Here is a 13,208-nt window from a genome sequence, read left to right on the forward strand (position 1 = left end):
AGTCCCACTGAAAAGAAATTCTGGGGCACACTGTGAATATTAAGGAGATAATGTAAGAGCCGGGCGTGGTGGCGCACACCTTTAATCCCAGCACTCGGGAGGCAGAGGCAGGCGGATCGCTGTGAGTTCCAGGCCAGCCTGGTCTACAAAGTGAGTCCAGGACAGTCAAGGCTACACAGAGAAACCCTGTCTCGAAAAACCAAAAAAAGAAAAAAAAAAAAAGAAGAAGATAATGTAAGAAACATTGGGGACATGCTGGGCGTGGTGGCGCACGCCTTTAATCCTAGCACTCCGGAGGTAGAGGCAGGAGGATCCATGTGAGTTTGAGGCCAGTCTGGTCTACAAAGTGAGTCCAGGACAGCCAAGGCTACACAGGGAAACCCTGTCTCAAAAAAAAAAAAAAAAAAAAAAAAAAAAAAAAAAAAAACCCAAACCAAACCAAACCAAACCAAAACAAAACAAAAAAAAAAAGGAAACATTGTGGAAATCCCAGCACTCGAGAGGCAGAGGCAGGTGGATCCCTGTGAGTTCAAGGCCAGCCTGGTCTATAAAGCGAGTCCAGGACAGCAAAGGCTACACAGAAAAACCATGTCTCAAAAAATAAAATAAAATAAAATAAAATAAAATAAAATAAAATTGGGGGCTGGAGAGATGGCTCAGAGGTTAAGGGTACCTACTGTTCATCCAAAGGTCATGAGTTCAATTCCCAGCAACCACATATTGACTCACAACCATCTATAATGAGATCTGTATACATAAAAAATAAATACATCTTTAAAAAATAAAATAAAATAAAATAAAGAAAGCAACATTGTGGAAGCCACGTACATGCAGAGCTATGTTCAGTTCTGTGTCTGGGTTGGATGGTCAGAGATCTACTTACTGAAATAGCCCCTGGGATGGCTGCTTCTGTCCAGAGCCTCAGGGCTGGGCCGCCGTTCCTCCTATCTCCCTTGTATATGCTTCTGGGGGTTTTACATGGGGAATGCCAGCCTCTCCTGCAGAACCTAGACATGCGGTCCCTTGCCAGGTGCCCCAGCCCCTCGAGGAGAAGCCACCTGCCCACCCACCCGCTTCCCCTGCATGGCCGCTGTCCTTCCCCCAGCTTTCAGCATCTGCTGGGCAGTGTACTTGACCTCTGGTGTGGCGGGTCTGTCCCTGTTTCCAATATGGAGGGACAGATGCTCCTCTTAGGGTAGTGGTTGAGGTGAGACAGCCCAGGCCACAGAGGGCACCACCCGCTCCCCTCCCGTCCCACCTCTTCCTTTCTCTCTCCGGCTCTCTGCCATGTTCTCCAGGCTTTCTTAACCCACAGAGTTGTACGCCAGCATCCAACTTTTCTGAGGTACCCAAGTAAGGGCAGCTAAGGAATACCCCCCACTCCTACCCCATCTTCCATCCCGCTGGTCTCCAGGGAAAAGGAGTAGCCCCCCCGCCCCCCAAAGCCATCCCATCTCAGAACTTGCCCATCACTTTTGAGTCTTCCAGCATCCCCACCTGCCGGGTCCCCACTGTAAAAACCAGTATCCTCCTTTATCTACTGCAACCCGGCAGCCTGCAGAAAGGAACTGAACCAAGGATGTCTCCTGCCGGGTCCAGCGCCTTTTATACATGGGTGCGCTGTAGGCATGCAATGGCCAGGTTTTGGTTGAAACTCTTCCTGACTTGCCTATGACCCCAGGAGCCCTGGTCCCTCTTCCACCCCGCCAGGAGCCTGTCACTCCTCCCTCTCCTTCCATGCCTGGCCGTCGCTCTGCCCTTGACTCTCTTCCGTCTTCTACCTTCCTGCTCTAAGGGCCCAATTTTCCTCTTCCTCAGTAGCTGCTCTTCTAGGTCAGCTGGGTCCCTGCTGCACTCTCTCTGTTCTTTGTAGTGCATCCTGTCAGCTCCCTGTAAGCCAGTCTCTCCTCCCCCCCTTCCTTCTTCCTCCTAGCTTTTCCTATCACAGTCTTGACAGTGAGATCCGCCTGCCTCTGCCTTCTGCCTGCTGGGAGTAAAGGTGTGAGCCACCATGCCGGGCTCCCGAGTACTAGGATTAAAGGCGTGTGCACTGCCACCACCTGACCATCAAACACTACTTTAGTTGTACTTCTGTGCTTTTGTTCATGAGTCTTCTGAGCAAAAGTCTTATGAACGCAGCCTGGCGTCTGCCCTCCCTCCCCCCCCCCTCAATTCTAGCCCGGGAGGTGCCTCGTATTCTCCAGGAACCACTGGTGGGGAAAGACCAATCAGAGAGCTCCTTTGATGAAAACTTCATGCATTTTCCCTACTCCCCAGGTGCCAGCAGCTTCACCTTGCCAGAGATGCTCTGACCCCGTGGAGGCAACCAGAGAGCTACACCAGTGCCCTCCAGCTGCAGCCGAGACACACGGTGCTCGGTGCTCGCACACCAAGATCCAGGCTTCTTCAGCCACAGTCCAGCCCAGCCACTGCCACTTTCCACAGGACTTAGAACTTTCACAGTTGCTTGTGATTGGAGGAGGAACTGCAGCCAGCCACAGACAGCCCCGGTTTATAGTCTGGCTCCTCTGTAGGAAATGAGCAGAAACCCAGCAAAAAACAAAAACAAAAACAAAAACAAAAAAACCCTCCCTTCAAAAGAAAGAAAAGAATAAAAGACCCCAGGAAGCGCCAAGGTTGCAGTTTAGGAATGACAAAATGACTCATCTGGAGCTCTCTGAGCCCAAAGAGAGTTCTCCTGTTTCTCTCCCATGTCTCCTGGCCTGTCACAGTGGGTCTGATCTACCCACACCCCGCGACCCCCTGTGACCTTTTCTCCCAAAGGTCTCCTGTACCTCAGTCTTTGCCCCCCCCCCCAGCCCCCCGCGTGCGCTTCGGGACTGCTGACTCCTGGCCCCGACCTCCACGGAACTCAGTACACTCTAGCCTTGTCGGGTCCAATTCACAGGGCTGCTTTTATTAAGGGCTGGCTGTCACTTCCGGCAGCCCCCCCACTTGACCCAGCAGGGAGGGGGAGGGTGACCCCGGAGCTGGAGGATTTCTGTGCAGGCAGGGTCTGCCCGAAGACTAGAAGCTGGTTCTAAATTGCATCACAGTGGAGTTCCTCAGGGACTGGACCAGTCCTGCTGTTTCGTAAGATGGGGGAGGTGCTGGAGTTTCAGGGTGGGGGTGACCCCAACTGAACAAGTGCAGGACTGAAGTGCAAGTTACAGAGGCTTGCCAGCCTGGGGCAAGGGAGGGCGCTGGGAAACACCTAGAACAAAAACTTGCCAGGTGCCTCAAGTGGAGAAACCAGAGGTGATTTGAGGGAGAACACCCAGATTCTAGGAACTCTGAGCGGGCACCAACCACGGAGGCTGCACCCGTGTCCCACCGGGCCCGTGACCTGGGAACGCGCTAACCTTGAGAGAGAGAGCTGGGAAGCCTGGGCAGGCCCGGGGCCTGGTTGAGAGTGCGATTACAAGCTTGAACGCTGGAGGCTGCTAGGGACCGGGAGGAAATTGGGAGCGCAACTCCTGCGGGTCGGTAGAGCTTCCCCGGGTTCGGGAGGGCGGTTGCACGCTGAGAGTGACCGTGTTTGGAAGCATGCACAGTGCGGGGTGGGGGTGGGAGACCACGCTGGCACGGAGCCAGGCCTGTGACCCCCCCCTCCCCCCAGTAGAGAAGGACAGCTCCCCACCAACGCAGGAGCTCTGGGCGGCTAGACTGAGCTCCAGACGGTGTCTGGGCCTTCCCTGCTCCAGGGCTAGACGCGCCCTAGGGGAAAGCCCTAGGTCTGTGTGTGTCACTTTGTTATTTTTTTCCCCTCCTGTGTGTGGTTTTTCCCCCCTTGGAGCTGTTTCATAGGAATTCCGGTAATAAAGACTTGGTGTTCTCGTGGTGCTCTGATGTGGCCAGCGGTGTGAGCTGGACCCTCCCTCCTTTTGTCTTTGCAGGGGAGAGAGCTGGCTTCTGGAGATGTGCCAAATCCTTGGGCCACCTGCCTCGAATCCCCCCATCCCGCCCCCACCCTCTGACCCTCTGACCCGCTTAACCCTCAGGGTTGTTTCTAGGGTCCAAAGGACCCAGGCACCCCCCGCACACCGCCTCGGGTATGACACCTGCTGCCTGTGGGACCTGCAGGCTTTGTCTAGCGCTGCTCCTTCCTTGTTCTTTGAAAAGCGGAAAAACCGCTTTGCTGATAGGGGAGAAAACAGGGTTGAGGAAGCCAGCAGGTTGCGAAAGCACCTTGGCCTTGCCACACCTCCCTGCCTTAAATAGAAAGCTTCTGGGTTGGGGCCTATTGGACGCTCTGAGATGTGCATCACAGAGGTGATCATCTCACACTTGAAAGTGAACTCACTGATCTTCAGTCTTCTTCTAGAATTATCTTAGGCTTCCTCTGCCCCCAACTCAGCTGGCCTCCCTTTCACCCTGAAACAGGCCGGAACAGGATGCTGGCTTCTGAAAGAGAAAATAAATGCCCTCTCCAGAATGCGCAATTCTCAAGGTTAAAAAATTCTATCTTGTGTGGAACCAAAGGCCTTCTTGTGGCTTGTAACGGCACATCTTTCTTGTGCTGGGCCCAGGGTCATCCCGCCGAGGCTGTCCCTCTTTCAAGCTAAGATACAAACAACTGTCCCTCCTGCCTCTCCATCAGGGTCCTACCTTGGCGCCAGCAGATGCAGGTGGGCAGCTATGGCAACATCCCTGAAACAGCTGGCATACAGTGCTAGGCAAACTAAGATTCTCTTCCAGCCTTAGGCCAGTTACTCATCAGTGTCCTCGAGCTCTGTAGCACTCAGGGGGGACTGTAGAGCTACCTGTGAGCTCGCAGAAATGCTAGTTCTGTGGCTTGGAATGCTGGCTGAGTGGCTCAGAACACACACCGCTCCTGTAGAGGAACCAAGTTCAGTTCTCAGTGACTATACCAGGCAACTGCCATTTGCCCGTGCGCTCCCCCCCCCACATATGCACATAATTTTTAAATTAAAAAAAATTTTTAAAGAACTGCTCCATTCTAGACCTGAGTCAGAAAGTGGGGGTGTAACCAAGCAATCTGTGGTTCCTCTGCACGCTGGAATTTATTTGGGAGCTGTAGTGTTAGGCTACTAACTTCTCAGACAGATGCTTTTTCAAAATTCCTGAGCTTAGTACTCCAGGCCAATTAAACCAACAGCTATGGGGTTTGTTTTTAAAGTGCCCAAGGAGGTTCAAATTTGTAATCAAGTCAGTTCCAGGGCTCCAGGCTGTCAGTCATGCGTTTCATGAGCCCGGTTGACCTTGCCCAGTGACCACTTTACAGACAAGGAAATGACATAACTTTAAGTCCACCAAGATCACTGAATTAGAGCTGAGTTAGGCTAGAGAAGGGACCCAAGCTCCCTCACGTACCAGCAGCCACACTCCCTGAGAGCTTGTTGGAAATGTTTAAAAGATACCTATCTACTGCCAGGCGTGGTGGAGCGCACTTTTAATCCCAGCACTCAGGAGGCAGAGGCAGGCTGCGAGTTCGAGGCCAGTCTGGTCTACAAAGTGAGTCCAGGACAGCCAAAACTACACAGAGAAACCCTGTCTTGAAAAACAACAACAACAACAAAGATCCCTATCTATCAGCGGGGAGGTGGTGGTGCACACCTTTAATGTCATCACTCCGAGGTAGAGGCAGGCGGATCTTTATGAGTTCTAGGCTAGCCTGGTCTACAGAGTGAGTTCCAGGACAGGCAGAGCTACACGGAGAAACCCTGTCTCGAAAAGCCAAACAAACAAAAACAACTGGAAGACATTGTAAGGAGCTCTGAAAATGACTCTAATCCATACTCAAGTTTGAAAACCACCGTTCAGGGCCAGCAAGATGGCTCGGTAGGTAAAAGCACTGGACTGACAGGCTGACAATCTGAGTTTGGTGCCCAGATCTTACTGTGGAAGGAAAGAACCAGCTCCTTCCTGTTTTCCTCTGACCTCCGAATACATACATGTCTTGGCATACACACACACATACACACACATACACTCACACATGCACACACGCAATTGCAATAAAGAGAAATCTACAAAGAAGACAACTCCCAAAGCTCCAGAATTATGTAACGTGGTTTAATTTGTCACGTGACTTATATGACCGTTGTAGTGTAAGAAGGCCAGCCTGGTGTACAAGTGAGTCCAGGACAGCTAGAACTATTACACAGAGAAACCTTGTCTTCAAAAACCAAAAGACAACAACAACAACAAAACTCACAGTTGTGAGATTTGCACTTTATTTAGAATGCATGCCTGCCACAGACCCTGCTGTACTTGGTTTGCAATTTAGCCAGGGAGCCTGAGTGCAGAATCTCAGGTGAGCCTAACACCAGCAAACTTCTTAGAGCCAGTTGCCGTTTTGTCTATTGGTGTGAGTGAGACTGACGGCGATTGTAGCTACACCACAGGGCGAGGGTGACTGGGAGAGTAATTACCAGGTTAAAGGGGTGTGAAAATCTTACCCAGAAGTGGATACAGCCTGCCCCTGACCACAGCCGGCAGCCCTGGGACATCACGCTCATCTGCACATTCTAGGATCCTGGAAGGCACAAAGTGATGCTTAAAGATTTCTGTAAAATTCACTCAGGCTGTCCGGAACCAGAGCCTGCCAGTGCCCCTGGCCCTTCAGTCATGTTGGCATCTCGGGGCATTGGGCCCAACTTGTAAGACATTCACAGGGGACCACAGAACTGGTGTGGTTGTGTTATGTTGGAGTCTCAGTGACTGTCCCCTGGTTCTCTTAAAGTACCTGCTTGGGAATGGGAGACAGTGGTCAGAGAATTTGTTCTGAAGAGCAAGAGGCAGGCAAGGTGTGGGGTGATGATGATGATGATAGCAATTACTGGGGTTCACTGTGTGCCAGTCACTCTTGTGGGGTGTTTGGTGTGTTTTATTGTACCTAACCCGGCAACGATGATATGAAAAATACAGAGGCACAGGGCAGGTACAGAGATGAAGTTGAGCCTCTGCTATGCTGTCCCTGGATTTGAACGCAAGCAGTAGAATCCCAGAGTTGATACCTAAATGCTAAGCTGCCTCCTTGGGGGCAGGAGGAGGACAGGTGATAAGATCCAGGATCCGCACCTGGATACAATTTGTGAAGAACAGAAAGGGCCAACCTGCTCAGAAACACCTCCCAGGGGTATCTGGCCCAGCAGTGCGGCAGGGACTCCCCAATTAGCATTCTTTAGCTGAGTTAAAAAAAATAAATCTTAGCACATCCAACAAGCGGCAAGCCTGCTATTGAGAGAAGCGCACAGACTCCTTATGCCCATTATCGCAGCGTAGATTAATTTGTTGGATTAGTGATCTGGGCCAGCGAGGAGCAAGCTGGATATTTCTAGAGGATGCCAAGGGTCTGTGTAAACCTACTGCCACCAGGCGGTCATTTTGCAGAAGTGGAAGTGGACCACAGAAAGATGGCCAAGAGTACACCTTTAGTTTCAAGCCACTCACACTAGCTTCTTTATATAGCCATATTTGGTGAAACCAGCAAAACAAAGATGTTTGTAAATGTAATACATCACTAAAGCTATATAATAAGCTTCAGGGCCCACAAAGAAAGCCCTACTGTGTTGGGGGGGGGGGCGGCGGGGACCATGGCCTGCCTACAGCTATCACTTTTAGATTTGTTTGTTTGTTCATTTTATTTTATTTGAGAAAGGATCTCACTACATAGTCCTGGCTGTTCTGTAACTCACTCCGTAGACCAGGCTGGCCTCAAACTCACAGAGATCTGCCTGCCTATGCCCTCCAAGTGCTGGGACTAAAGGATTGTGCCACCTCATCCAGCAGGTGTCATTTCTGGAAAACAAAGAGTCACTACTGTTTTTATTTAAAAATTTATGTTTATTTATCTTACTATTATGTTTGGCAGTGCTGAGGATGAGACTCGGGACCTTGAATATACTAAACAAGTGTTCTGCCTGGCCCTCAGGATCACCGATTAAAGGTTAAAAAAAAATAATAAAATAAAATCAAAAGGACCATTCCAGAGACTTCATCGTGAACAATTGTAAAGCTCAGCTTAAACTCTGCAGGAGCCTGCCTTGCTGTGACTCCGTCATTCCAAATGTGGCCTGGGTGCAGTACCAAGAAAGACCATTCGAACTTTTTAAAAATTTTTACTTATTTTAAGTGCATTTGTGTTTTGCCTGCATGTATGTCTCTGTGAGGGTGTCAGATCTTGGAGTTACAGACAGTTGTGAGCTGTCATGTGGGTGCTGGGAGGTGAACCTGGGTCCTCTGGAAGAGCAGTTGGTACTCTTAGCCACTGAGCCATCTCTCTGGGCTCCATTTAAACTTTCAATGTTCACTTGAGAAAGTCGGTTCTCCTGTTGGCTGTCGTCAACCCAGAAGCTTGTTAGAAATGCAGTTTAAGCCGGGCGTGGTGGCACATGCCTTTAATCCCAGCACTCGGGAGGCAGAGGCAGGCGGATCGCTGTGAGTTCAAGGCCAGCCTGGTCTACAAAGCGAGTCCAGGACAGCCAAGGCTACACAGAGAAACCCTGTCTCGGGGGGAAAAAAAAGAAAGAAAGAAAAAGGAAAAAGAAAAAAAAGAAGAAATGCAGTTTAATCCCCAACTCCAGACCAACCTAAACAGAATCTACCTGTCTCGCACTCCCTAGGAGTTTCCCCCTAAGAGTCACACACCCTGAAATACCTGCCCTGAAGGGGTCTCCACCTCAGTGAGCCCCAAAGTGGCTCAGAATGATTCTAACTAGCACTGAACTCCAACAGGAGGTCGCTCAGGCTCAGCCCACTCCTCTTTCCTTGCTTGTGGAAAAGAGCCAAAGTCACACGGACCTCCAGGGCAGTTACGGGCACAGTGTTGAGCACTCTCTGTCCGTGCTGGAATCTCCTTCAGGGCAGTTGCCTGTTGGTGGGAGGAAGCTGCACAGCACGCCACACGGTGAGTTGTTACATGTGATTTAACAGGGCCACTCTGCTCCTAAGTGTGGAGTCCTCAGAAATCACCACCATGGTCACTACACTCGTGTTAACACACTGACTCCTTCACAACAAGGCTCCCCCAAACCCCATAGGATCTCACTGTGTAGCCCAGACCAGCCTGAACTGGAGAGCCTCCTGCCTCCGCCTCTCCAGTGCTGAGATTACATGTATATGCCACCGCGCCCAGCAAACTGGCTTTCAGTCAGTTCTGTCATTTGTCCTAAGTTGGTTTTATTTATGCATGCTGTTCACTGGAAAACTCACTAAGCATCAGTGGTGGGCCTTGGCCCAGGCTGGTTGTGGACAGAGACACCCTGCCCTGAAAGAAGCCCAGTGAGATAGATTCAGACAAGTAAACAGAGTTGAGGGGGGAGGGGAGACTAGGTTTGAGCACCATTCCCATGTGGCTGGGTGTGGTGGGGCTGTAGGTATGGGCATCCTAAGGGCTAGGTGTGGTGGGGGCTGTAGGTATGGGCATCCTAAGGGCTGGGTGTGGTGGGGCTGTAGGTATGGGCATCCTAAGGGCTGGGTGTGGTGGGGGCTGTAGGTATGGGCATCCTAAGGGCTGGGTGTGGTGGGGCAGTAGGTATGGGCATCCTAAGATCTGGGTGTGTGTCTGATAAATTTCTGTGCACTACTTAAGCAAGGGTGTCATTTAGAAAGATGTTGGCAGGATATCCGGAAACCACCCAGGGTAAGTATGTAGACTGGACCTCAAGGCTAATGACAAAAGCACAGTTGGATGAGCTGGCCCTGGTCTGAGGGACAGCTGTGCAGAGCAGCTGAGGGTAGGCTGTGTGACTGTATTTATGTGTGTGGGGAGAGAGAGTAGGAGATGGGCCGAAGCCCAGCTCCACTCCCCTTCCTTCTACTCCCTGCCAATGCCTCCAAGCTCAGAATCAACTAGGATGTAGCTGAAAGCAGAGAGCAAAGGGCTGGTGGGTGCAGTAGGACAAGGTGAAGAGTGGCAGACGGCGGCTATGGATCAGCTGGCAAATGGCAAAACTGTTCGGCTCTTCTAGCCAATGCTGTGGGCTGAACTTCCTCCCTCCCCCTCATTTTATATATTGAGGTTCTAACTCTAAGTCCACGAGAATGTGACCCCGTATGGAGATAGTCTTTAAAGCAGCAACTGAGTGCCGGGCGTGGTGGCACATGCCTGTAATCCAAGCCTCGGGAGGCAGAGGCAGGAGGATTGCTATGAGTTTGAGGCCAGCCTGGTTTACAAAGTGAGTCCAGGACAACTAAAGGCTACACAGAGAGATCGGTCTTGGAGGGGGAAAAAAAAAAAAGCAGCAACTGAGTTGAAATGAGCACACGTGGGCGGACCTTAGTTCAACAGGACCGGCATCCTCATACGAGATTAAACACACATACCCTTGCTTGCAGAGAGAAGACCATGTGGAGACGAAGGGGATGGCAGACACCTACAAGGTAAGGAGCCACACTACAGACATACCCAGCCCCCACCGACGTGATGGTGTGCGCCTACAGAGGAGACGAAGCCAGAGAGCTGCAGATAGTTTGAGGCCAGCCTGGGCTACAGAGTGAGTTTAAAGCCACTCTTTACATAGGGCTGAGCAGTGAGACTGTCCCCTCCTGGTCCCAAGACAGGGACTTAGGTTGCTTTGTCGCTGAGGATGACCTTCAATTTCCCATCCTCTTGCTTCTTCTGCCTCTGGAGACCTGGGATGATGTGTGTGCATCACCATGGCCTGTTCTTGATGCTGTGCTTCGTGGGAATGAGTGGAGCACTCCACCAACCGAGCCGACAGCCCATCCCAATAACCCACCTCTACGGGTGGCGTGGTGGCACAGCCTCTCATGCCAGCACTTGGAAGGCAGCTGCTGGTAGATTTCTGTAGTTCCGGTCCAGCCAGGTTACTTAGGGAGACCCTGTCTTCTTCCTTCCTTCCTTCCTTTCTTTCTTTTTTTTCAAGACAAGGTTTCTCTGTGTAGCCTAGACTGTCCTGGACTCACTTTGTAGACCAGGCTGGCCTCGAACTCACAGTGGTCCGCCTGCCTCTGCCTCCCGAGCGCTGGGACTAAAGGCGTGTGCCACCCTGTCTTTAGACAAACAAACAACAAAAAACAAGCAAGGGGTTGACGAGACTGTTCATTCCAACACAAACTGCCCTTGTAGAGCCAGGGGGAGAGCCTGTGCTTAATTAAGTGCTAGTGGAAAGAATGGATCACTTATCAAGGGGGAGAAAACAAAAGGATTCCAGATCTGGTGCAGGCCTGTAACCCCAGCTACTCTGGAGGCTGAGGTAGAAGGATCACAAGTTCGAGGCCAGCCTGGGCAACATAATGAGATCTTGTCAAAATAAAAAAATGAGAGGAGGGCTGGGGTGGGTATGACTCCCCATGGAGTACTTACACTCGAGATCCTGGATTCATCTCTCGTAGTAAGGCAATCTGGGGGTTGCCATCAAAAGCTGTACTCCCAGACGGCTGTCACACACTATACCCTTCATGGGACAGTTACTGGCAAGCACTATGTACCCTAACCCACGCCTTTCAGCCTAAACTAGAAGGCAGAGGCCTCAGTTATCTGTTCTTTCTGTTCCCAGCGGCCGACAACTTCATCCTGTGTTAGGAGTGAACACACATTGTGGTGCGGGCTTCTGATCAGCTGTGTCCCCACATCCCTCAGTGCTCCTCTCTGCCCACCAATATTCCGTTTTTTCTGTTGCAGGAGTAAACATGACAATGGGAAGGAAAATTCTGAAGGCTCAAGACGGACAACTCCAAGATAACTTACAGAGAACCCCGCCCCCGCCCTCCCCCAACACACTTTGCAATTTCTTCTGAATTGAGAATTTATGTCTCTGGCTCTCCTCCGTGAACTTGGAATAAACCTTTTCGATTCGTTTGCATCATAGACCGTGCTAGCTTACAGGGGCAGGCCTTGTAGGGAGAAGGGAAGTGTGGTAGATGAGGCCAGCAGGCAGCTCTGCACAGACAGAATTAGAAAGTTGTTGAGGATTGTTGAGGGAAGGTTATATTTAGCTAGGAGCATGTTTACTCCCTAGAGCTGGCTCCCCTACATGTCAGGGACTAGAGCCCTGGAGTCTTCACAGTTAGCCTTTTTTCTTTTTAGGTTACACATCTTGTATAATGTCCTGGTTTATAAGTGGTGGACTTGCGGACAGGCATCTGTTCTTTTTTTTTTTTTTAACAAGTTATTATTATTATTATCTGTTTTTTTCAAGACAGGGTTTCTCTGTATATTCCTGGCTCAGGATCCACCTGCCTCTGCCTCCCGAGTGCTAGGATTAAAGGTGTGTATCTCAGTGCAGGGCATGGTGGCACACGCCTTTGATCCCAGCACTCAGGAGGCAGGGACAGGTAGATCGCTGTGAGTTCAAGGCCAGCCTGGTCTACAAAGCGAGTCCAGGACAGCCAAGGCTACACAGAGAAACCCTGTCTCAAAAAACCAAAACCAACCAACCAACCAAAAGACCAAAACAGGTTGCGCCTCCCTCTCCCTCTCTCTCTCTTCCATGTGTGTGTGTGCGTGTGTGTGTGCGTGTGTGTGCGTGTGTGTGTGTGTGTGTGTGTGTGTGTGTGTGTGTCTGTGTTTTCCTGGTGCCCACCAAGCCCAGAGGCATCAGATCTCCCTAGAATTGGAGTTACGGGCTTTTGTGACACTGGAAACCGAAAAGGTCCTCTGAAAGAGCAAGGTTTGCACTTAACCCAGGCCCTGTTCCAGCTGAGGCAGCAGTGATGCCCACCTCTCAGGCCAGGCCTCAGGTCACTGCATATCCTGCTTACAAGGCCAGTTTTGTTAAAGCCTTTCAGCTTCCCAGTCTCCAGCAGTAGGTTAGTTAAGGTAGCACCATTGGACACAGGGAAGTGCCCAGGTTGGGCCAGACCCTGGCTCCCTCAGTTGCATATCAGATGGAGGTGCTTAAGTTCCTGCTGCTTTGCTTTCTCACCCATAATGAGGATGATAATAGGCAGAGTTGTCTGTGAGATAACACAAGAGGCAAATGCTCTGAAAACATTTGCCACCTTCCCTTCTGGGCCTCCCTTAGAGTGGGAGGGTTTTGACGGGATTTGCATGCTGTTTCCTAAGGACAAAGAAAGATAACAGGCTCCTTGGAGACCTAGTGTGCTATTCAAAACATTCACTGGGTCAAAAAGTTTACATAAGAATACATAAGGCAAACTCTGAGACTAGGAGAGAGAGAGAGAGAGAGAGAGGCTGACTCTGAACTCACCATTGCAATTTTATGAACTGAGATTCATGTCCCATGTCCAGATTTTATCCTTATACAAACACTGACACC

General features: G+C 50.7%; 1 protein-coding gene and 1 long non-coding RNA gene across 2 annotated transcripts in view; both read left to right on the forward strand.

The window, feature by feature from the left end:
• The window catches only part of CUEDC1 (CUE domain containing 1), a 95,370-nt gene extending 91,521 nt beyond the window's left edge, over positions 1 to 3,849 (forward strand). The window contains exon 11 of the mRNA XM_084749547.1: positions 2,278 to 3,849. The gene's annotated coding sequence lies outside the window, so the exon portion shown is untranslated. The remainder of the gene's footprint in view (positions 1 to 2,277) is intronic.
• A 6,520-nt stretch (positions 3,850 to 10,369) lies between these two features.
• On the forward strand, positions 10,370 to 11,792 carry LOC311579970. The gene is made up of 2 exons (XR_014773312.1): positions 10,370 to 10,460; positions 11,612 to 11,792. It is a non-coding gene; the product is annotated as an uncharacterized lncRNA (long non-coding RNA).
• Positions 11,793 to 13,208: the final 1,416 nt, after the last annotated feature.

Source organism: Acomys minous (genome assembly GCF_964271855.1).
Source record: "Acomys minous genome assembly, chromosome: 12".
Taxonomy (NCBI): Eukaryota; Metazoa; Chordata; class Mammalia; order Rodentia; family Muridae; genus Acomys; species Acomys minous.